The sequence below is a fragment of the Zootermopsis nevadensis genome, unplaced genomic scaffold (genome assembly GCF_977971745.1).
Source record: "Zootermopsis nevadensis isolate Lab colony 2312 unplaced genomic scaffold, Znev_1.0 Znev_ptg000026l, whole genome shotgun sequence".
NCBI classification, from domain to species: domain Eukaryota; kingdom Metazoa; phylum Arthropoda; class Insecta; order Blattodea; family Termopsidae; genus Zootermopsis; species Zootermopsis nevadensis.
In genome coordinates, this window is record NW_028259158.1 from 1,425,607 (window position 1) to 1,451,852 (window position 26,246).

Consider the following 26,246-nt stretch of genomic DNA (forward strand, 5'->3'; position numbering starts at 1 on the left):
GGATTGTTGACGGCACTAATGTAACACAACAATGCCGAGTAAAGAGATCACGTAACAATTAGTTTCTTAGATAACATAACTTCATTGTTATATTACCTGGGAAACGTCAAACTTCATTGATATGTTACCTGGGAAACGTCAAACTTCATTGATATGTTACCTGGGAAACGTCATCTGTTTATCAACAAATAAACAATGGTTACCTACATAGTTACCTTACATTACATTACATTACATTCATCTACCACAGACCCATCTTAAGCGTAACTAATTCAATTTAAATAAGCAATGTCTTAATCAAACTTTACTCGATTGTAAAGCAGGTGTGACGTATTTACGTCAAATTATCCGAAACCATGGTTCCACTGACAACTTTTTACATGCAAAATAAATTAATTAGAATAATGGCCGGTGTCAAAAGCAGGGTATCTTGTAGAAAATTATTTCGTAAATTTAATATACTTCCACTTGCAAGTGAATTTATACTCTGCTGTCTATCATGTGTGGTGGAAAACTTAGATAAATTTAAAAGAAATACAGATGTACATAATTTAAATACAAGATGGAAACATGATCTCTATGTGCCAAATCCTAACCTTACTAAATATCAAAAAGGAGTCTACCATACAGGTATCAAGTTATTTAATAATCTTACAACAGTTAAAAGTCAAAGTTATTATATAAAGGTATTCAAGCCTGCATTGAAAGATTACCTCTTCACTCACTCTTACTATTCCGTAGATGCTTTCATCTCTGCTGAAATTTTTTAAGCTTTATGTATATCTGTAATCTATACGTAAAGCAAGTTTTGCATTTCTTTTTAAAATTTAAAATTCTGAGGTTTTTGTATATTAATTTGTTAAAATCTTGAGTAAAAAACTAAACTAACCCCCCCCCCCAAAGAGGTGGTTAATTTTGTGTCTTACTCAAGTCTTTTAACCCCTTCCTTTCATTGTATTTATCGCCTAAATATAATTTAAACACAGAGGCGTCAGTTTTCGTAAGCAGTTTGACTCGAATGAGTATTCTTATCAGTATCAGATTACCTTGTTGGTGTTAGTACGTCTTCTCTCACTTTTCTCCATTTCTTAAATAGTTTTCTGTCGCTGTTCGGAGACGATGTGCTGCTTGTAGAGCAGTGATCATGCGACTGGCTTGGTATTTATTTATTACGTTATTTGTTTACTCGGCATTGTTGTGTTTCTATACCAACACAACAATGCAGAGTATAAACAAATATCTGTTGCCATTGTTTGAAGACGTCACCTTCTGTCACCGGGATATAAAAGACACACAATTGAAAATATATAAATCACTTTTATATTACTGTTAATTAAATTAAGCAATGAAGCTATAACACACCCAACAGTTATTTACCAACACAGTTTCTAGAGTTCACCTCAGTGAACAATACAAAACACATACGGATGTGTTCAAGGTCGTATTTTTCTATGTTCATTGTACACGATTTTCAGATTCTGTAATACTACAGATTCAGAAATATAAGATATGAAATGTTGACAGATGAACCACGGTTCCGGAGAATCTGACGTAAATACGTCTCTATAATGTAATGTAATGTAATAATTCTTACATAAGATAAGTACCTGTGATATTCTAAAACGTTTTTACCAGCACAAAATTATCTATTCTACGACGCACTTATTCTACAAGCGATTCACAGCTAAGCTCTTTCCTCAATAACGAAAGCAGATTGTTGACGGCGGTAATGTAACACAACAATGCCGATTAAACAGATCACGTAGCAATTAGTTTCTTAGGTAACATAACCATTGTTATGTTACCTGGGAAACGTCAAACTTCATTGATGTTACCTGGGAAACGTCAAACTTCATTGATATGTTCCCTGGGAAACGTCATCTGTTTATCAACAAATAAACAACAATGGTTACCTACATAGTTACCTTACATTACATTACATTACATTCATCTACCACAGACCCATCTTAAGCGTAACTAATTCAAGTTAAATAAGCAATGTCTTAATCAAACTTTACTCGATTGTAAAACAGGTGTGACGTATTTACGTCAAATTATCCGGAACCATGGTTCCACTGACAACTTTTTACATGCAAAACAAATTAATTGGAATAATGGCCGGTGTCAAAAGCAGGGTATCTTGTAGAAAATTATTTCGTAAATTTAATATACTTTTACTTGCAAGTGAATTTATACTCTGCTGTCTATCATGTGTGGTGGAAAACTTAGATAAATTTAAAATAAATACAGATGTACATAATTTAAATACAAGATGGAAGCATGATCTCTATGTGCCAAATCCTAACCTTACTAAATATCAAAAAGGAGTCTACCATACAGGTATCAAGTTATTTAATAATCTTCCACCAACAGTTAAAAGTCTTAGTTATTATATAAAGGTATTCAAGCCTGCATTGAAATATTACCTCTTCACTCACTCTTACTATTCCGTAGATGCTTTCATCTCTGCTGAAATTTTTTAAGCTTTATGTATATCTATAATCTATACGTAAAGCAAGTTTTGCATTTCTTTTTAAAATTTAAAATTCTGAGGTTTTTGTATATTAATTTGTTAAAATCTTGAGTAAAAAACTAAACTAACCCCCCCCCCCCAAAGGGATGGTTAATTTTGTGTCTTACTCAAGTCTTTTAACCCCTTCCTTTCATTGTATTTATCGCCTAAACATAATTTAAACAAAGAGGCGTCAGTTTTCGTAAGCAGAATGACTTGAATGAGTATTCTTATCAGTATCAGATTACTTTCTCTCACTTTTCTTTATTTCTTAAATAGTTTTCTGTCGCTGTTCGGAGACGATGTGCTGCTTGTAGAGCAGTGATCATGCGACTGGCTTGGTATTTGTTTATTTATTACGTTATTTGTTTACTCGGCATTGTTGTGTTTCTATACCAACACAACAATGCAGAGTATAAACAAATATCTGTTGCCATTGTTTGAAGACGTCACCTTCTGTCACCGGGATCTAAAAGACACACAATTGAAAATATATAAATCATTTTTATATTACTGTTAATTAAATTAAGCAATGAAGCTATAACACACCCATCACAGTTTCTAGAGTTCACCTCAGTGAACAATACAAAACACATACGGATGTGTTCAAGGTCGTATTTTTCTGTGTTCATTGTACACGATTTTCAGATTCTGTAATACTACAGATTCAGAAATATAAGATATGAAATGTTGACAGAGGAACTACGGTTCCGGAGAATCTGACGTAAATACGTCTCTATAATGTAATGTAATGTAATAATTCTTACATAAGATAAGTACCTGTGATATTCTAAAACGTTTTTACCAGCACAAAATTATCTATTCTACGACGCACTTATTCTACAGCCGATTCACAGCTCAGTTCTTTCCGCAATAACGAAAGCGGATTGTTGACGGCAGTAATGTAACACAACAATGCCGAGTAAACAGATCACGTAGCAATTAGTTTCTTAGGTAACATAACCATTGTTATGTTACCTGGGAAACGTCAAACTTCATTGATATGTTACCTGGGAAACGTCAAACTTCATTGATATGTTACCTGGAAAACGTCAAACTTCATTGATATGTTACCTGGGAAACGTCATCTGTTTATCAACAAATAAACAACAATGGTTACCTACATAGTTACCTTACATTACATTACATTACATTCATCTACCACAGACCCATCTTAAGCGTAACTAATTCAAGTTAAATAAGCAATGTCTTAATCAAACTTTACTCGATTGTAAAGCAAGTGTGACGTATTTACGTCAAATTATCCGGAACCATGGTTCCACTGACAACTTTTTACATGCAAAACAAATTAATTAGAATAATGGCCGGTGTCAAAAGCATTGTATCTTGTAGAAAATTATTTCGTAAATTTAATATACTTCCACTTGCAAGTGAATTTATACTCTGCTGTCTATCATGTGTGGTGGAAAACTTAGATAAATTTAAAAGAAATACAGATGTACATAATTTAAATACAAGATGGAAACGTGATCTCTATGTGCCAAATCCTAACCTTACTAAATATCAAAAAGGAGTCTACTATACAGGTATCAAGTTGTTTAATAATCTTCCAACAGTTAAAAGTCTAAGTTATTATATAAAGGTATAAGCCTGCATTGAAATATTACCTCTTCACTCACTCTTACTATTCCGTAGATGCTTTCATCTCTGCTGAACATTTTTAAGCTTTATGTATAGCTATAATCTATACGTAAAGCAAGTTTTGCATTTCTTTTTAAAATTTAGAATTCTGAGGTTTTTGTATATTAATTTGTTAAAATCTTGAGTAAGAAACTAAACTAACCCCCCCCCCCCTTCGGAGGGTTTTTTTTGTGTCTTACTCAAGTCTTTTAACCCCTTCCTTTCATTGTATTTATCGCCTAAATATAATTTAAACACAGAGGCGTCAGTTTTCGTAAGCAGTTTGACTTGAATGAGTATTATTATCAGTATCAGATTACCTTCTCTCACTTTTCTCCATTTCTTAAATAGTTTTCTGTCGCTGTTCGGAGACGATGTGCTGCTTGTAGAGCAGTGATAATGCGACTGGCTTGGTATTTTTTGATTTCTTTGTTGTGAAGTGTTATTTGTTTACTCGGCATTGTTGTGTTTCTATACCAACACAACAATGCAGAGTATAAACAAATATCTGTTGACATTGTTTGAAGACGTCATTTCCTGAAGACAACGAAAATCACAAATTTTTATAGTAGAAGACTAGAGCAGGGCGCTCCTTCCGGAGCGCGTTCTCTAATCTGATATTCTACGTCTTTACGTCGCTGTTCTTGTTCAGTCAACTTTCTACGTCCATCCCCACCCTTGCAAATCTTCGTCTTAAAATCGATCATAATAGTTTTCGTAATCGTAATATATCGAATGAGGATCAGTTTACCTTGTGAAGTTGTTGGAGTTGGTACTTCAAATACTTGATGACGTCTTCTTTCGCTTTTCTGATGTTTTAAGCCAACTGTCAGTCGATAATCAAGATTGCGGTCTGCTGCTTCTGGAGCAGTGATAATGCGACTGGCTTGATATTTTTTGATTTCTTTGTTGTGAAGCGTTATTTGTTTACTCGGCATTGTTGTGTTTCTATACCAACACAACAATGCAGAGTATAAACAAATATCTGTTGACATTGTTGATTGATGACGACGAAATCACAAATTTTTATAGTAAAAATAAAAAAAAGATATTTCAGCTACCACAGACCCATCTTAAGCGTAACTAATTCAGGTTAAATAAGCAAAGTCTTAATCAAACTTATCTCAATTGTACAGCATGTATGAAGGGAATATTTAGAATAAAGCCAATATATAAACTTCCTTTCCGTAAAGACGTATTTACGTCAAATTCTCCGGAACCGTGGTTCCACTATCACTTTCATTTTTTTTTTTGGGTGGGGGGGGGGTGTCTACTCGGTCGTGACTCTGCGTATGCACTTTCGGTGCCCACAACGAAGCTGAAAGCCAGGGCTGGGGCTCCGACGTGCTGGGAGTGGTGACGAACTCCTGTAATCCAACTACTTAGAGGCTAAGTGTTGAGAAATGACTTGAGGTTGGGAGTTCTGGTGTTCTGTGTCCCACAGCTAAGCTCGGTATCAATATGGACACCCTGGGGGGAGCCCGGGGTGGCCAGGTTGTTTAAGGAGGGGTGGATCGGGCCAGAGAGGAAACTCACCCGTATGATGCTGTAATGGGATCGCGCATGAAGACTGGGAGCTGCTTTAGAGCAGACCGGAAGTCACCTGTGATCGGAGCTACCGGCACCTGTACTACGACAACAACGGCCCTGGGATCTTTTTTTTTTTGGGGGGGGGGAGGATGAGCCATGTCTCATGGCTCGAGTAGCCTATCTGCTCTCTCGAAGTTCTTTGGAGTCGGCGGCTTCGAGACCCAGATGAGACAGCAGGGCAGACAGTCTGTGTGTGTGTGTGTCCGCCGGGCAGAGAACGACTCAGCTTGGAGACAGATAGGTCTGATATTTTTTGGGTTGTAACCCCCTACCGGAGCCTGAGCCTTGGGAGTTTGTTCTCCTTTTGAATTTATATATATTTTTATTAAATATCCCTTGTTGTTTAATCGGGGGTTCATTTATTAAGTTTTTTGGCTTAACCGCTATTACCATCCCACAACCGTACCACCTCCCGGCCTGGGATAATTTGGTCCAGTCACGAGAGCCAGTAGGGCTGAATTGCCACCTCACAGATTTTGCAATTATGGAGAAGAATGTTCATTCCAAATTAAAACAAATATATTCTGCAGAGAACTTGTGAGACCTACTGATGTTTTAATACTCCAATTTATATGATGAACTATCATTATTTATAAATTAACAATCATTCCATTTATTTAACTATTTCCATGCATAATTTATCAAATTTAACTTTAAATTCACATAATCTGTATGTATGCTTTTTAACCTATGAAAAAGCATTTTTAAAATATATATCATAATAGAAAATTTCAAAGCCTAACTCCACTAATCAAACATAAAAATGAAAACTAAAAACTAAAAGGTAGATTTCCTGTTCCACATTCTAATAAATATGAAATCTGAATATTCTTCAAACATGGCCACTCTCCAGCAATAAAACTTGGTTTCTGGAGACCACAGCCCAAAATTGGAAGAAATCTGTACAATATTTATGACAATGGAAATAAAACAATTATATCAATTATTTATTTTAATCCGTCTGATCACAATATAATTTTATTTAAAATTTATTATAATTAAGATAATAAAATATCATTCATATTCCTTATCGATTGATCGATTTACATTTCGGAACAAACAAACAAACAAAACAATTACTTCTTTAAAACAGGGAAGGAAAACCCTGACAGAAAACCAAGGGTTGAAGGGGCTGCATAGGAAAAGAGAAACCAATCCTTCTAAGGGAAAGAACCCGGAATAAAAACTTCTGGAGGACTATGGGGGTTGGACATCGGGCTAAGAACCCAATTCTGGAAGAAGCTGACACACTGAAAGGGCCGTAGTGGTAAAGAAGAAGAAGAAGGACATGTAATGAATATCGAAACTTTCATTAGGTTTGTACGTCTTCCTCCTCCGTGTGTGTGTGTGCGTGTGCGCGCGCGCTTGGGTGTGTGTGTGGCGTGTGGGGCGTCTGGGGCGTGGTGTGGGGGTGGTGTCTTGTCGTGTGGTGTGGTGTGGTGTGGTGTGCAGTCGTGTAGTGTCGTGTCGTGTGGTGTGCTGACGTGTCGCGTGGTGTGTCGTCTCGTGTGGCGTCGTCTCGTGTGGCGTCGTCTCGTGTGGCGTCGTCTCGTGTGGCGTCGTCTCGTGTGGCGTCGTCTCGTGTGGCGTCCTCTCGTGTGGCGTCGTGTCGTGTGGCGTCGTCTCGTGTGGCGTCGTCTCGTGTCGTGTGGTGTCGGCCCACACCACAGTACACCACACGACACGACAGCACACGACGACACGACACGACGCGACACGACTGCAGAACACACCACACAACACACCAAACCACACGATACAACACGACAGGACACCAGGCCCCACACGCCCCACGCCCCACGCCACATACACACACCCAAACGCTCGCGCGCGCACGCAGACACACACAAAGGAAGAATACATACAAACAAAATGAAAGTTTCGAATTTCTTCATTACATGTGCGCTTCTGCTCCAACCTCTTCTTCTCTAGCACTACGGCCCTTTCAGTGTGTGAGCTTCTTCCAGAATTGGGTTGGTAGTCCGATGTGCACCCCCCCCCACCGTCCTCCATAAGTTTTTATTCCGGGTTCTTTCCCTTAGAAGGACTGGTTTCTCTATCCCTATGCAGCCCCTTCTACCTTTGGTTTTCTGTCAGGGTTTTCCTTCCCTTAGCCTTTGGGGATTCCTCCCCTACCCACAAGGCAGTGGGGGCACTGAGCTCATGTGGTATTTGATGGGTGTAGCCTGCCACCAGCTACACTCCCACGCTCTCCGGTCTTGCCGCCTCGGTCCGGGACTGCCCCTTATTCGCAGCTAACCCTCATATCACTATCCGCCACCTGTCGCCCGCCCAGTACCTGAGGCTCGCCCTGGCTTACGACTGAAATAAACAAACACGACGTTACGGATACGGATCCTACACATCTCCGTTACACTTTTTCGCCGAATGACCCTTCCGTGTAGACGTATTTACGTCAAAATCATTGCTTTATATTATGGAACTCTTAAGGTTCATTGTCGTGTTCAGATCATCCACCTACCTAAAGTCAATTGAATCTGTTAAATTTTGTGCGGTACATGTCTCAACCATCTCATACTCCTTGAATTAATCACTCTAAAATGTTAAATTGAATCATAAGTATGAAGTTCCCCATTGAGTAAGAAAGGGGTGGTTAGTTTTGTGTCTTATCCAAGTGTTTTAACCCTTGAATGCGCAGTATGACTTGAATGAGTATTATTATCAGTATCAGATTACCTTGTTGGTGTCAGTACGTCTTCTCTCACTTTTCTCCATTTCTTAAATAGTTTTCTGTCGCTGTTCGGAGACGATGTGCTGCTTGTAGAGCAGTGATCATGCGACTGGCTTCGTATTTGTTTATTTATTACGTTATTTGTTTACTCGGCATTGTTGTGTTTCTATACCAACACAACAATGCAGAGTATAAACAAATATCTGTTGACATTGTTTGAAGACGTCACCTTCTGTCACCGGTATCTAAAAGACAGACACAATTGAAAATATATAAATCACTTTATATTACTGTTAATTAAATTAAGCAATGAAGCTATAACACACCCATCACAGTTTCTAGAGTTCACCTCAGTGAACAATACAAAACACATACGAATGTGTTCAAGGTCTAAAATTTGGGTTTGTATTTTTCTGTGTTCATTGTACACGATTTTCAGATTCCGTAATACTACAGATTCAGAAATATAAGATATGAAATGTTGACAGATGAACCACGGTTCCGGAGAATCTGACGTAAATACGTCTCTATAATGTAATGTAATGTAATAATTCTTACATAAGATAAGTACCTGTGATATTCTAAAACGTTTTTACCAGCACAAAATTATCTATTCTACGACGCACTTATTCTACAGCCGATTCACAGCTCAGCGCTTTCCGCAATAACGAAAGCGGATTGTTGACGGCAGTAATGTAACACAACAATGCCGAGTAAAGAGATCACGTAACAATTAGTTTCTTAGATAACATAACTTCATTGTTATATTACCTGGGAAACGTCAAACTTCATTGATATGTTACCTGGGAAACGTCAAACTTCACTGATATGTTACCTGGGAAACGTCATCTGTTTATCAACAAATAAACAATGGTTACCTACATAGTTACCTTACATTACATTACATTACATTCATCTACCACAGACCCATCTTAAGCGTAACTAATTCAATTTAAATAAGCAATGTCTTAATCAAACTTTACTCGATTGTAAAGCAGGTGTGACGTATTTACGTCAAATTATCCGGAACCATGGTTCCACTGACAACTTTTTACATGCAAAACAAATTAATTAGAATAATGGCCGGTGTCAAAAGCAGGGTATCTTGTAGAAAATTATTTCGTAAATTTAATATACTTCCACTTGCAAGTGAATTTATACTCTGCTGTCTATCATGTGTGGTGGAAAACTTAGATAAATTTAAAAGAAATACAGATGTACATAATTTAAATACAAGATGGAAACATGATCTCTATGTGCCAAATCCTAACCTTACTAAATATCAAAAAGGAGTCTACCATACAGGTATCAAGTTATTTAATAATCTTCCACCAACAAATTAAAAGTCTACAATTATGCTATAAAGGTATTCAAGCCTGCATTGAAATATTACCTCTTCACTCACTCTTACTATTCCGTAGATGCTTTCATCTCTGCTGAAAGTTTTTAAGCTTTATGTATATCTGTAATCTATACGTAAAGCAAGTTTTGCATTTCTTTTTAAAATTTAAAATTCTGAGGTTTTTGTATATTAATTTGTTAAAATCTTGAGTAAAAAACTAAACTACCCCCCCCCCCCCCAAAGAGGTGGTTAATTTTGTGTCTTACTCAAGTCTTTTAACCCCTTCCTTTCATTGTATTTATCGCCTAAATATAATTTAAACACAGAGGCGTCAGTTTTCGTAAGCAGTTTGACTCGAATGAGTATTCTTATCAGTATCAGATTACCTTGTTGGTGTTAGTACGTCTTCTCTCACTTTTCTCCATTTCTTAAATAGTTTTCTGTCGCTGTTCGGAGACGATGTGCTGCTTGTAGAGCAGTGATCATGCGACTGGCTTGGTATTTATTTATTACGTTATTTGTTTACTCGGCATTGTTGTGTTTCTATACCAACACAACAATACAGAGTATAAACAAATATCTGTTGCCATTGTTTGAAGACGTCACCTTCTGTCACCGGGATATAAAAGACACACAATTGAAAATATATAAATCACTTTTATATTACTGTTAATTAAATTAAGCAATGAAGCTATAACACACCCAACAGTTATTTACCATCACAGTTTCTAGAGTTCACCTCAGTGAACAATACAAAACACATACGGATGTGTTCAAGGTCGTATTTTTCTATGTTCATTGTACACGATTTTCAGATTCTGTAATACTACAGATATAGAAATATAAGATATGAAATGTTGACAGATGAACCACGGTTCCGGAGAATCTGACGTAAATACGTCTCTATAATGTAATGTAATGTAATAATTCTTACATAAGATAAGTACCTGTGATATTCTAAAACGTTTTTACCAGCACAAAATTATCTATTCTACGACGCACTTATTCTACAAGCGATTCACAGCTAAGCTCTTTCCTCAATAACGAAAGCAGATTGTTGACGGCGGTAATGTAACACAACAATGCCGATTAAACAGATCACGTAGCAATTAGTTTCTTAGGTAACATAACCATTGTTATGTTACCTGGGAAACGTCAAACTTCATTGATATGTTACCTGGGAAACGTCAAACTTCATTGATATGTTACCTGGGAAACGTCATCTGTTTATCAACAAATAAACAACAATGGTTACCTACATAGTTACCTTACATTACATTACATTACATTCATCTACCACAGACCCATCTTAAGCGTAACTAATTCAAGTTAAATAAGCAATGTCTTAATCAAACTTTACTCGATTGTAAAACAGGTGTGACGTATTTACGTCAAATTATCCGGAACCATGGTTCCACTGACAACTTTTTACATGCAAAACAAATTAATTGGAATAATGGCCGGTGTCAAAAGCAGGGTATCTTGTAGAAAATTATTTCGTAAATTTAATATACTTCCACTTGCAAGTGAATTTATACTCTGCTGTCTATCATGTGTGGTGGAAAACTTAGATAAATTTAAAAGAAATACAGATGTACATAATTTAAATACAAGATGGAAACATGATCTCTATGTGCCAAATCCTAACCTTACTAAATATCAAAAAGGAGTCTACCATACAGGTATCAAGTTATTTAATAATCTTCCAACAACAGTTAAAAGTCTTAGTTATTATATAAAGGTATTCAAGCCTGCATTGAAATATTACCTCTTCACTCACTCTTACTATTCCGTAGATGCTTTCATCTCTGCTGAAATTTTTTAAGCTTTATGTATATCTATAATCTATACGTAAAGCAAGTTTTGCATTTCTTTTTAAAATTTAAAATTCTGAGGTTTTTGTATATTAATTTGTTAAAATCTTGAGTAAAAAACTAAACTAACCCCCCCCCCCCCCAAAGGGATGGTTAATTTTGTGTCTTACTCAAGTCTTTTAACCCCTTCCTTTCATTGTATTTATCGCCTAAACATAATTTAAACAAAGAGGCGTCAGTTTTCGTAAGCAGTTTGACTTGAATGAGTATTATTATCAGTATCAGATTACCTTCTCTCACTTTTCTTCATTTCTTAAATAGTTTTCTGTCGCTGTTCGGAGACGATGTGCTGCTTGTAGAGCAGTGATCATGCGACTGGCTTGGTATTTGTTTATTTATTACGTTATTTGTTTACTCGGCATTGTTGTGTTTCTATACCAACACAACAATGCAGAGTATAAACAAATATCTGTTGCCATTGTTTGAAGACGTCACCTTCTGTCACCGGGATCTAAAAGACACACAATTGAAAATATATAAATCACTTTTATATTACTGTTAATTAAATTAAGCAATGAAGCTATAACACACCCATCACAGTTTCTAGAGTTCACCTCAGTGAACAATACAAAACACATACGGATGTGTTCAAGGTCGTATTTTTCTGTGTTCATTGTACACGATTTTCAGATTCTGTAATACTACAGATTCAGAAATATAAGATATGAAATGTTGACAGAGGAACTACGGTTCCGGAGAATCTGACGTAAATACGTCTCTATAATGTAATGTAATGTAATAATTCTTACATAAGATAAGTACCTGTGATATTCTAAAACGTTTTTACCAGCACAAAATTATCTATTCTACGACACACTTATTCTACAGCCGATTCACAGCTCAGTTCTTTCCGCAATAACGAAAGCGGATTGTTGACGGCAGTAATGTAACACAACAATGCCGAGTAAACAGATCACGTAGCAATTAGTTTCTTAGGTAACATAACCATTGTTATGTTACCTGGGAAACGTCAAACTTCATTGATATGTTACCTGGGAAACGTCAAACTTCATTGATATGTTACCTGGAAAACGTCAAACTTCATTGATATGTTACCTGGGAAACGTCATCTGTTTATCAACAAATAAACAACAATGGTTACCTACATAGTTACCTTACATTACATTACATTACATTCATCTACCACAGACCCATCTTAAGCGTAACTAATTCAAGTTAAATAAGCAATGTCTTAATCAAACTTTACTCGATTGTAAAGCAAGTGTGACGTATTTACGTCAAATTATCCGGAACCATGGTTCCACTGACAACTTTTTACATGCAAAACAAATTAATTAGAATAATGGCCGGTGTCAAAAGCATTGTATCTTGTAGAAAATTATTTCGTAAATTTAATATACTTCCACTTGCAAGTGAATTTATACTCTGCTGTCTATCATGTGTGGTGGAAAACTTAGATAAATTTAAAAGAAATACAGATGTACATAATTTAAATACAAGATGGAAACGTGATCTCTATGTGCCAAATCCTAACCTTACTAAATATCAAAAAGGAGTCTACTATACAGGTATCAAGTTGTTTAATAATCTTCCAACAGTTAAAAGTCTAAGTTATTATATAAAGGTATAAGCCTGCATTGAAATATTACCTCTTCACTCACTCTTACTATTCCGTAGATGCTTTCATCTCTGCTGAACATTTTTAAGCTTTATGTATAGCTATAATCTATACGTAAAGCAAGTTTTGCATTTCTTTTTAAAATTTAGAATTCTGAGGTTTTTGTATATTAATTTGTTAAAATCTTGAGTAAGAAACTAAACTAACCCCCCCCCCCCCTTCGGAGGGTTTTTTTTGTGTCTTACTCAAGTCTTTTAACCCCTTCCTTTCATTGTATTTATCGCCTAAATATAATTTAAACACAGAGGCGTCAGTTTTCGTAAGCAGTTTGACTTGAATGAGTATTATTATCAGTATCAGATTACCTTCTCTCACTTTTCTCCATTTCTTAAATAGTTTTCTGTCGCTGTTCGGAGACGATGTGCTGCTTGTAGAGCAGTGATAATGCGACTGGCTTGGTATTTTTTGATTTCTTTGTTGTGAAGTGTTATTTGTTTACTCGGCATTGTTGTGTTTCTATACCAACACAACAATGCAGAGTATAAACAAATATCTGTTGACATTGTTTGAAGACGTCATTTCCTGAAGACAACGAAAATCACAAATTTTTATAGTAGAAGACTAGAGCAGGGCGCTCCTTCCGGAGCGCGTTCTCTAATCTGATATTCTACGTCTTTACGTCGCTGTTCTTGTTCAGTCAACTTTCTACGTCCATCCCCACCCTTGCAAATCTTCGTCTTAAAATCGATCATAATAGTTTTCGTAATCGTAATATATCGAATGAGGATCAGTTTACCTTGTGAAGTTGTTGGAGTTGGTACTTCAAATACTTGATGACGTCTTCTTTCGCTTTTCTGATGTTTTAAGCCAACTGTCAGTCGATAATCAAGATTGCGGTCTGCTGCTTCTGGAGCAGTGATAATGCGACTGGCTTGATATTTTTTGATTTCTTTGTTGTGAAGCGTTATTTGTTTACTCGGCATTGTTGTGTTTCTATACCAACACAACAATGCAGAGTATAAACAAATATCTGTTGACATTGTTGATTGATGACGACGAAATCACAAATTTTTATAGTAAAAATAAAAAAAAGATATTTCAGCTACCACAGACCCATCTTAAGCGTAACTAATTCAGGTTAAATAAGCAAAGTCTTAATCAAACTTATCTCAATTGTACAGCATGTATGAAGGGAATATTTAGAATAAAGCCAATATATAAACTTCCTTTCCGTAAAGACGTATTTACGTCAAATTCTCCGGAACCGTGGTTCCACTATCACTTTCATTTTTTTTTTTGGTGGGGGGGGGGGTGTCTACTCGGTCGTGACTCTGCGTATGCACTTTCGGTGCCCACAACGAAGCTGAAAGCCAGGGCTGGGGCTCCGACGTGCTGGGAGTGGTGACGAACTCCTGTAATCCAACTACTTAGAGGCTAAGTGTTGAGAAATGACTTGAGGTTGGGAGTTCTGGTGTTCTGTGTCCCACAGCTAAGCTCGGTATCAATATGGACACCCTGGGGGGAGCCCGGGGTGGCCAGGTTGTTTAAGGAGGGGTGGATCGGGCCAGAGAGGAAACTCACCCGTATGATGCTGTAATGGGATCGCGCATGAAGACTGGGAGCTGCTTTAGAGCAGACCGGAAGTCACCTGTGATCGGAGCTACCGGCACCTGTACTACGACAACCCCGGCCCTGGGATTTTTTTTTTTTTTTTTGGGGGGGGGAGGATGAGCCATGTCTCATGGCTCGAGTAGCCTATCTGCTCTCTCGAAGTTCTTTGGAGTCGGCGGCTTCGAGACCCAGATGAGACAGCAGGGCAGACAGTCTGTGTGTGTGTGTGTCCGCCGGGCAGAGAACGACTCAGCTTGGAGACAGATAGGTCTGATATTTTTTGGGTTGTAACCCCCTACCGGAGCCTGAGCCTTGGGAGTTTGTTCTCCTTTTGAATTTATATATATTTTTATTAAATATCCCTTGTTGTTTAATCGGGGGTTCATTTATTAAGTTTTTTGGCTTAACCGCTATTACCATCCCACAACCGTACCACCTCCCGGCCTGGGATAATTTGGTCCAGTCACGAGAGCCAGTAGGGCTGAATTGCCACCTCACAGATTTTGCAATTATGGAGAAGAATGTTCATTCCAAATTAAAACAAATATATTCTGCAGAGAACTTGTGAGACCTACTGATGTTTTAATACTCCAATTTATATGATGAACTATCATTATTTATAAATTAACAATCATTCCATTTATTTAACTATTTCCATGCATAATTTATGAAATTTAACTTTAAATTCACATAATCTGTATGTATGCTTTTTAACCTATGAAAAAGCATTTTTTAAATATATATCATAATAGAAAATTTCAAAGCCTAACTCCACTAATCAAACATAAAAATGAAAACTAAAAACTAAAAGGTAGATTTCCTGTTCCACATTCTAATAAATATGAAATCTGAATATTCTTCAAACATGGCCACTCTCCAGCAATAAAACTTGGTTTCTGGAGACCACAGCCGAAAATTGGAAGAAATCTGTACAATATTTATGACAATGGAAATAAAACAATTATATCAATTATTTATTTTAATCCGTCTGATCACAATATAATTTTATTTAAAATTTATTATAATTAAGATAATAAAATATCATTCATATTCCTTATCGATTGATCGATTTACATTTCGGAACAAACAAACAAACAAAACAATTACTTCTTTAAAACAGGGAAGGAAAACCCTGACAGAAAACCAAGGGTTGAAGGGGCTGCATAGGAAAAGAGAAACCAATCCTTCTAAGGGAAAGAACCCGGAATAAAAACTTCTGGAGGACTGTGGGGGTTGGACATCGGACTAAGAACCCAATTCTGGAAGAAGCTGACACACTGAAAGGGCCGTAGTGGTAAAGAAGAAGAAGAAGGACATGTAATGAATATCGAAACTTTCATTAGGTTTGTACGTCTTCCTCCTCTGTGTGTGTGTGTGCGTGTGCGCGCGCGCTTGGGTGTGTGTGTGGCGTGTGGGGCGTCTGGGGCGTGGTGTGGGGGTGGTGTCTTGTCGTGTGGTGTGGTGTGGTGTGGTGTGGTGTGGTGTGCAGTCGTGTAGTGTCGTGTCGTGTGGTGTGCTGACGTGTCGCGTGGTGTGTCGTCTCGTGTGGCGTCGTCTCGTGTGGCGTCGTCTCGTGTGGCGTCGTCTCGTGTGGCGTCCTCTCGTGTGGCGTCGTGTCGTGTCGTGTGGCGTCGTCTCGTGTGGCGTCGTCTCGTGTCGTGTGGTGTCGGCCCACACCACAGTACACCACACGACACGACAGCACACGACGACACGACACGACGCGACACGACTGCAGAACACACCACACAACACACCAAACCACACGATACAACACGACAGGACACCAGGCCCCACACGCCCCACGCCCCACGCCACATACACACACCCAAACGCTCGCGCGCGCACGCAGACACACACAAAGGAAGAATACATACAAACAAAATGAAAGTTTCGAATTTCTTCATTACATGTGCGCTTCTGCTCCAACCTCTTCTTCTCTAGCACTACGGCCCTTTCAGTGTGTGAGCTTCCAGAATTGGGTTGGTAGTCCGATGTGCACCCCCCCCCCCACCGTCCTCCATAAGTTTTTATTCCGGGTTCTTTCCCTTAGAAGGACTGGTTTCTCTATCCCTATGCAGCCCCTTCTACCTTTGGTTTTCTGTCAGGGTTTTCCTTCCCTTAGCCTTTGGGGATTCCTCCCCTACCCACAAGGCAGTGGGGGCACTGAGCTCATGTGGTATTTGATGGGTGTAGCCTGCCACCAGCTACACTCCCACGCTCTCCGGTCTTGCCGCCTCGGTCCGGGACTGCCCCTTATTCGCAGCTAACCCTCATATCACTATCCGCCACCTGTCGCCCGCCCAGTACCTGAGGCTCGCCCTGGATTACGACTGAAATAAACAAACACGACGTTACGGATACGGATCCTACACATCTCCGTTACACTTTTTCGCCGAATGACCCTTCCGTGTAGACGTATTTACGTCAAAATCATTGCTTTATATTATGGAACTCTTAAGGTTCATTGTCGTGTTCGTATCATCCACCTACCTAAAGTCAATTGAATCTGTTAAATTTTGTGCGGTACATGTCTCAACCATCTCATACTCCTTGAATTAATCACTCTAAAATGTTAAATTGAATCATAAGTATGAAGTTCCCCATTGAGTAAGAAACTAAACTAACCCCCCCCCCAAAGGGGTGGTTAGTTTTGTGTCTTATCCAAGTGTTTTAACCCTTGAATGCGCAGTATGACTTGAATGAGTATTATTATCAGTATCAGATTACCTTGTTGGTGTCAGTACGTCTTCTCTCACTTTTCTCCATTTCTTAAATAGTTTTCTGTCGCTGTTCGGAGACGATGTGCTGCTTGTAGAGCAGTGATCATGCGACTGGCTTGGTATTTGTTTATTTATTACGTTATTTGTTTACTCGGCATTGTTGTGTTTCTATACCAACACAACAATGCAGAGTATAAACAAATATCTGTTGACATTGTTTGAAGACGTCACCTTCTGTCACCGGTATCTAAAAGACAGACACAATTGAAAATATATAAATCACTTTATATTACTGTTAATTAAATTAAGCAATGAAGCTATAACACACCCATCACAGTTTCTAGAGTTCACCTCAGTGAACAATACAAAACACATACGAATGTGTTCAAGGTCTAAAATTTGGGTTTGTATTTTTCTGTGTTCATTGTACACGATTTTCAGATTCCGTAATACTACAGATTCAGAAATATAAGATATGAAATGTTGACAGATGAACCACGGTTCCGGAGAATCTGACGTAAATACGTCTCTATAATGTAATGTAATGTAATAATTCTTACATAAGATAAGTACCTGTGATATTCTAAAACGTTTTTACCAGCACAAAATTATCTATTCTACGACGCACTTATTCTACAGCCGATTCACAGCTCAGCGCTTTCCGCAATAACGAAAGCGGATTGTTGACGGCAGTAATGTAACACAACAATGCCGAGTAAAGAGATCACGTAACAATTAGTTTCTTAGATAACATAACTTCATTGTTATATTACCTGGGAAACGTCAAACTTCATTGATATGTTACCTGGGAAACGTCAAACTTCATTGATATGTTACCTGGGAAACGTCATCTGTTTATCAACAAATAAACAATGGTTACCTACATAGTTACCTTACATTACATTACATTACATTCATCTACCACAGACCCATCTTAAGCGTAACTAATTCAATTTAAATAAGCAATGTCTTAATCAAACTTTACTCGATTGTAAAGCAGGTGTGACGTATTTACGTCAAATTATCCGAAACCATGGTTCCACTGACAACTTTTTACATGCAAAACAAATTAATTAGAATAATGGCCGGTGTCAAAAGCAGGGTATCTTGTAGAAAATTATTTCGTAAATTTAATATACTTCCACTTGCAAGTGAATTTATACTCTGCTGTCTATCATGTGTGGTGGAAAACTTTGATAAATTTAAAAGAAATACAGATGTACATAATTTAAATACAAGATGGAAACATGATCTCTATGTGCCAAATCCTAACCTTACTAAATATCAAAAAGGAGTCTACCATACAGGTATCAAGTTATTTAATAATCTTCCACCAACAAATTAAAAGTCTACAATTATGCTATAAAGGTATTCAAGCCTGCATTGAAATATTACCTCTTCACTCACTCTTACTATTCCGTAGATGCTTTCATCTCTGCTGAAATTTTTTAAGCTTTATGTATATCTATAATCTATACGTAAAGCAAGTTTTGCATTTCTTTTTAAAATTTAAAATTCTGAGGTTTTTGTATATTAATTTGTTAAAATCTTGAGTAAAAAACTAAACTAACCCCCCCCCCCCAAAGGGATGGTTAATTTTGTGTCTTACTCAAGTCTTTTAACCCCTTCCTTTCATTGTATTTATCGCCTAAACATAATTTAAACAAAGAGGCGTCAGTTTTCGTAAGCAGTTTGACTTGAATGAGTATTATTATCAGTATCAGATTACCTTCTCTCACTTTTCTTCATTTCTTAAATAGTTTTCTGTCGCTGTTCGGAGACGATGTGCTGCTTGTAGAGCAGTGATCATGCGACTGGCTTGGTATTTGTTTATTTATTACGTTATTTGTTTACTCGGCATTGTTGTGTTTCTATACCAACACAACAATGCAGAGTATAAACAAATATCTGTTGCCATTGTTTGAAGACGTCACCTTCTGTCACCGGTATCTAAAAGACAGACACAATTGAAAATATATAAATCACTTTATATTACTGTTAATTAAATTAAGCAATGAAGCTATAACACACCCATCACAGTTTCTAGAGTTCACCTCAGTGAACAATACAAAACACATACGGATGTGTTCAAGGTCGTATTTTTCTGTGTTCATTGTACACGATTTTCAGATTCTGTAATACTACAGATTCAGAAATATAAGATATGAAATGTTGACAGAGGAACTACGGTTCCGGAGAATCTGACGTAAATACGTCTCTATAATGTAATGTAATGTAATAATTCTTACATAAGATAAGTACCTGTGATATTCTAAAACGTTTTTACCAGCACAAAATTATCTATTCTACGACGCACTTATTCTACAGCCGATTCACAGCTCAGTTCTTTCCGCAATAACGAAAGCGGATTGTTGACGGCAGTAATGTAACACAACAATGCCGAGTAAAGAGATCACGTCACAATTAGTTTCTTAGATAACATAACTTCATTGTTATATTACCTGGGAAACGTCAAACTTCATTGATATGTTATTTGGAAAACGTCAAACTTCATTGATATGTTACCTGGGAAACGTCATCTGTTTATCAACAAATAAACAACAATGGTTACCTACATAGTTACCTTACATTACATTACATTACATTCATCTACCACAGACCCATCTTAAGCGTAACTAATTCAAGTTAAATAAGCAATGTCTTAATCAAACTTTACTCGATTGTAAAGCAAGTGTGACGTATTTACGTCAAATTATCCGGAACCATGGTTCCACTGACAACTTTTTACATGCAAAACAAATTAATTAGAATAATGGCCGGTGTCAAAAGCATTGTATCTTGTAGAAAATTATTTCGTAAATTTAATATACTTCCACTTGCAAGTGAATTTATACTCTGCTGTCTATCATGTGTGGTGGAAAACTTAGATAAATTTAAAAGAAATACAGATGTACATAATTTAAATACAAGATGGAAACGTGATCTCTATGTGCCAAATCCTAACCTTACTAAATATCAAAAAGGAGTCTACTATACAGGTATCAAGTTGTTTAATAATCTTCCAACAGTTAAAAGTCTAAGTTATTATATAAAGGTATAAGCCTGCATTGAAATATTACCTCTTCACTCACTCTTACTATTCCGTAGATGCTTTCATCTCTGCTGAACATTTTTAAGCTTTATGTATAGCTATAATCTATACGTAAAGCAAGTTTTGCATTTCTTTTTAAAATTTAGAATTCTGAGGTTTTTGTATATTAATTTGTTAAAATCTTGAGTAAGAAACTAAACTAACCCCCCCCCCCCTTCGGAGGGTTTTTTTTGTGTCTTACTCAAGTCTTTTAACCCCTTCCTTTCATTGTATTTATCGCCTAAATATAATTTAAACACAGAGGCGTCAGTTTTCGTAAGCAGTTTGACTTGAATGAGTATTATTATCAGTATCAGATTACCTTCTCTCACTTTTCTCCATTTCTTAAATAGTTTTCTGTCGCTGTTCGGAGACGATGTGCTGCTTGTAGAGCAGTGATAATGCGACTGGCTTGGTATTTTTTGATTTCTTTGTTGTGAAGTGTTATTTGTTTACTCGGCATTGTTGTGTTTCTATACCAACACAACAATGCAGAGTATAAACAAATATCTGTTGACATTGTTTGAAGACGTCATTTCCTGAAGACAACGAAAATCACAAATTTTTATAGTAGAAGACTAGAGCAGGGCGCTCCTTCCGGAGCGCGTTCTCTAATCTGATATTCTACGTCTTTACGTCGCTGTTCTTGTTCAGTCAACTTTCTACGTCCATCCCCACCCTTGCAAATCTTCGTCTTAAAATCGATCATAATAGTTTTCGTAATCGTAATATATCGAATGAGGATCAGTTTACCTTGTGAAGTTGTTGGAGTTGGTACTTCAAATACTTGATGACGTCTTCTTTCGCTTTTCTGATGTTTTAAGCCAACTGTCAGTCGATAATCAAGATTGCGGTCTGCTGCTTCTGGAGCAGTGATAATGCGACTGGCTTGATATTTTTTGATTTCTTTGTTGTGAAGCGTTATTTGTTTACTCGGCATTGTTGTGTTTCTATACCAACACAACAATGCAGAGTATAAACAAATATCTGTTGACATTGTTGATTGATGACGACGAAATCACAAATTTTTATAGTAAAAATAAAAAAAAGATATTTCAGCTACCACAGACCCATCTTAAGCGTAACTAATTCAGGTTAAATAAGCAAAGTCTTAATCAAACTTATCTCAATTGTACAGCATGTATGAAGGGAATATTTAGAATAAAGCCAATATATAAACTTCCTTTCCGTAAAGACGTATTTACGTCAAATTCTCCGGAACCGTGGTTCCACTATCACTTTCATTTTTTTTTTTGGTGGGGGGGGGGGTGTCTACTCGGTCGTGACTCTGCGTATGCACTTTCGGTGCCCACAACGAAGCTGAAAGCCAGGGCTGGGGCTCCGACGTGCTGGGAGTGGTGACGAACTCCTGTAATCCAACTACTTAGAGGCTAAGTGTTGAGAAATGACTTGAGGTTGGGAGTTCTGGTGTTCTGTGTCCCACAGCTAAGCTCGGTATCAATATGGACACCCTGGGGGGAGCCCGGGGTGGCCAGGTTGTTTAAGGAGGGGTGGATCGGGCCAGAGAGGAAACTCACCCGTATGATGCTGTAATGGGATCGCGCATGAAGACTGGGAGCTGCTTTAGAGCAGACCGGAAGTCACCTGTGATCGGAGCTACCGGCACCTGTACTACGACAACCCCGGCCCTGGGATTTTTTTTTTTTTTTTTTTTGGGGGGGGAGGATGAGCCATGTCTCATGGCTCGAGTAGCCTATCTGCTCTCTCGAAGTTCTTTGGAGTCGGCGGCTTCGAGACCCAGATGAGACAGCAGGGCAGACAGTCTGTGTGTGTGTGTGTCCGCCGGGCAGAGAACGACTCAGCTTGGAGACAGATAGGTCTGATATTTTTTGGGTTGTAACCCCCTACCGGAGCCTGAGCCTTGGGAGTTTGTTCTCCTTTTGAATTTATATATATTTTTATTAAATATCCCTTGTTGTTTAATCGGGGGTTCATTTATTAAGTTTTTTGGCTTAACCGCTATTACCATCCCACAACCGTACCACCTCCCGGCCTGGGATAATTTGGTCCAGTCACGAGAGCCAGTAGGGCTGAATTGCCACCTCACAGATTTTGCAATTATGGAGAAGAATGTTCATTCCAAATTAAAACAAATATATTCTGCAGAGAACTTGTGAGACCTACTGATGTTTTAATACTCCAATTTATATGATGAACTATCATTATTTATAAATTAACAATCATTCCATTTATTTAACTATTTCCATGCATAATTTATCAAATTTAACTTTAAATTCACATAATCTGTATGTATGCTTTTTAACCTATGAAAAAGCATTTTTTAAATATATATCATAATAGAAAATTTCAAAGCCTAACTCCACTAATCAAACATAAAAATGAAAACTAAAAACTAAAAGGTAGATTTCCTGTTCCACATTCTAATAAATATGAAATCTGAATATTCTTCAAACATGGCCACTCTCCAGCAATAAAACTTGGTTTCTGGAGACCACAGCCCAAAATTGGAAGAAATCTGTACAATATTTATGACAATGGAAATAAAACAATTATATCAATTATTTATTTTAATCCGTCTGATCACAATATAATTTTATTTAAAATTTATTATAATTAAGATAATAAAATATCATTCATATTCCTTATCGATTGATCGATTTACATTTCGGAACAAACAAACAAACAAAACAATTACTTCTTTAAAACAGGGAAGGAAAACCCTGACAGAAAACCAAGGGTTGAAGGGGCTGCATAGGAAAAGAGAAACCAATCCTTCTAAGGGAAAGAACCCGGAATAAAAACTTCTGGAGGACTATGGGGGTTGGACATCGGGCTAAGAACCCAATTCTGGAAGAAGCTGACACACTGAAAGGGCCGTAGTGGTAAAGAAGAAGAAGAAGGACATGTAATGAATATCGAAACTTTCATTAGGTTTGTACGTCTTCCTCCTCTGTGTGTGTGTGTGCGTGTGCGCGCGCGCTTGGGTGTGTGTGTGGCGTGTGGGGCGTCTGGGGCGTGGTGTGGGGGTGGTGTCTTGTCGTGTGGTGTGGTGTGGTGTGGTGTGGTGTGCAGTCGTGTAGTGTCGTGTCGTGTGGTGTGCTGACGTGTCGCGTGGTGTGTCGTCTCGTGTGGCGTCGTCTCGTGTGGCGTCGTCTCGTGTGGCGTCGTCTCGTGTGGCGTCGTCTCGTGTGGCGTCGTCTCGTGTGGCGTCCTCTCGTGTGGCGTCGTGTCGTGTGGCGTCGTGTCGTGTGGCGTCGTCTCGTGTGGCGTCGTCTCGTGTCGTGTGGTGTCGGCCCACACCACAGTACACCACACGACACGACAGCACACGACGACACGACACGACGCGACACGACTGCAGAACACACCACACAACACACCAAACCACACGATACAACACGACAGGACACCAGGCCCCACACGCCCCACGCCCCACGCCACATACACACACCCAAACGCTCGCGCGCGCACGCAGACACACACAAAGGAAGAATACATACAAACAAAATGAAAGTTTCGAATTTCTTCATTACATGTGCGCTTCTGCTCCAACCTCTTCTTCTCTAGCACTACGGCCCTTTCAGTGTGTGAGCTTCTTCCAGAATTGGGTTGGTAGTCCGATGTGCACCCCCCCCACCGTCCTCCATAAGTTTTTATTCCGGGTTCTTTCCCTTAGAAGGACTGGTTTCTCTATCCCTATGCAGCCCCTTCTACCCTTGGTTTTCTGTCAGGGTTTTCCTTCCCTTAGCCTTTGGGGATTCCTCCCCTACCCACAAGGCAGTGGGGGCACTGAGCTCATGTGGTATTTGATGGGTGTAGCCTGCCACCAGCTACACTCCCACGCTCTCCGGTCTTGCCGCCTCGGTCCGGGACTGCCCCTTATTCGCAGCTAACCCTCATATCACTATCCGCCACCTGTCGCCCGCCCAGTACCTGAGGCTCGCCCTGGATTACGACTGAAATAAACAAACACGACGTTACGGATACGGATCCTACACATCTCCGTTACACTTTTTCGCCGAATGACCCTTCCGTGTAGACGTATTTACGTCAAAATCATTGCTTTATATTATGGAACTCTTAAGGTTCATTGTCGTGTTCAGATCATCCACCTACCTAAAGTCAATTGAATCTGTTAAATTTTGTGCGGTACATGTCTTAACCATCTCATACTCCTTGAATTAATCACTCTAAAATGTTAAATTGAATCATAAGTATGAAGTTCCCCATTGAGTAAGAAACTAAACTAACCCCCCCCCAAAGGGGTGGTTAGTTTTGTGTCTTATCCAAGTGTTTTAACCCTTGAATGCGCAGTATGACTTGAATGAGTATTCTTATCAGTATCAGATTACCTTGTTGGTGTTAGTACGTCTTCTCTCACTTTTCTTCATTTCTTAAATAGTTTTCTGTCGCTGTTCGGAGACGATGTGCTGCTTGTAGAGCAGTGATCATGCGACTGGCTTGGTATTTGTTTATTTATTACGTTATTTGTTTACTCGGCATTGTTGTGTTTCTATACCAACACAACAATGCAGAGTATAAACAAATATCTGTTGCCATTGTTTGAAGACGTCACCTTCTGTCACCGGGATCTAAAAGACACACAATTGAAAATATATAAATCACTTTTATATTACTGTTAATTAAATTAAGCAATGAAGCTATAACACACCCATCACAGTTTCTAGAGTTCACCTCAGTGAACAATACAAAACACATACGGATGTGTTCAAGGTCGTATTTTTCTGTGTTCATTGTACACGTTTTTCAGATTCTGTAATACTACAGATTCAGAAATATAAGATATGAAATGTTGACAGAGGAACTACGGTTCCGGAGAATCTGACGTAAATACGTCTCTATAATGTAATGTAATGTAATAATTCTTACATAAGATAAGTACCTGTGATATTCTAAAACGTTTTTACCAGCACAAAATTATCTATTCTACGACGCACTTATTCTACAGCCGATTCACAGCTCAGTTCTTTCCGCAATAACGAAAGCGGATTGTTGACGGCAGTAATGTAACACAACAATGCCGAGTAAACAGATCACGTAGCAATTAGTTTCTTAGGTAACATAACCATTGTTATGTTACCTGGGAAACGTCAAACTTCATTGATATGTTACCTGGGAAACGTCAAACTTCATTGATATGTTACCTGGAAAACGTCAAACTTCATTGATATGTTACCTGGGAAACGTCATCTGTTTATCAACAAATAAACAACAATGGTTACCTACATAGTTACCTTACATTACATTACATTACATTCATCTACCACAGACCCATCTTAAGCGTAACTAATTCAAGTTAAATAAGCAATGTCTTAATCAAACTTTACTCGATTGTAAAGCAAGTGTGACGTATTTACGTCAAATTATCCGGAACCATGGTTCCACTGACAACTTTTTACATGCAAAACAAATTAATTAGAATAATGGCCGGTGTCAAAAGCATTGTATCTTGTAGAAAATTATTTCGTAAATTTAATATACTTCCACTTGCAAGTGAATTTATACTCTGCTGTCTATCATGTGTGGTGGAAAACTTAGATAAATTTAAAAGAAATACAGATGTACATAATTTAAATACAAGATGGAAA

The 26,246-nt window shown here is 38.0% G+C and overlaps 1 protein-coding gene, 2 long non-coding RNA genes and 3 pseudogenes across 6 annotated transcripts in view; 4 read left to right on the top strand and 2 right to left on the bottom strand.

Moving 5' to 3' along the window:
* LOC147872556 (protein argonaute-3-like) overlaps window positions 1-26,246 on the top strand; it is a 204,193-nt gene that overhangs the window by 125,598 nt on the left and 52,349 nt on the right. The gene's annotated exons all lie outside the window — the stretch shown is intronic.
* On the top strand, window positions 5,500-5,760 carry LOC147872575 (signal recognition particle RNA; annotated as a pseudogene).
* On the bottom strand, window positions 6,670-8,944 carry LOC147872576 (uncharacterized). The gene is made up of 2 exons (XR_015537167.1): window positions 8,441-8,944; window positions 6,670-8,065 (listed from the first exon to the last, which is right to left on the bottom strand). It is a non-coding gene; the product is annotated as an uncharacterized LOC147872576 (long non-coding RNA).
* LOC147872577 (signal recognition particle RNA) lies at window positions 14,622-14,882 on the top strand (annotated as a pseudogene).
* Window positions 15,795-18,075, bottom strand: LOC147872578 (uncharacterized). Its single transcript, XR_015537152.1, has 2 exons — window positions 17,572-18,075; window positions 15,795-17,174 (listed from the first exon to the last, which is right to left on the bottom strand). It is a non-coding gene; the product is annotated as an uncharacterized LOC147872578 (long non-coding RNA).
* LOC147872579 (signal recognition particle RNA) lies at window positions 22,004-22,264 on the top strand (annotated as a pseudogene).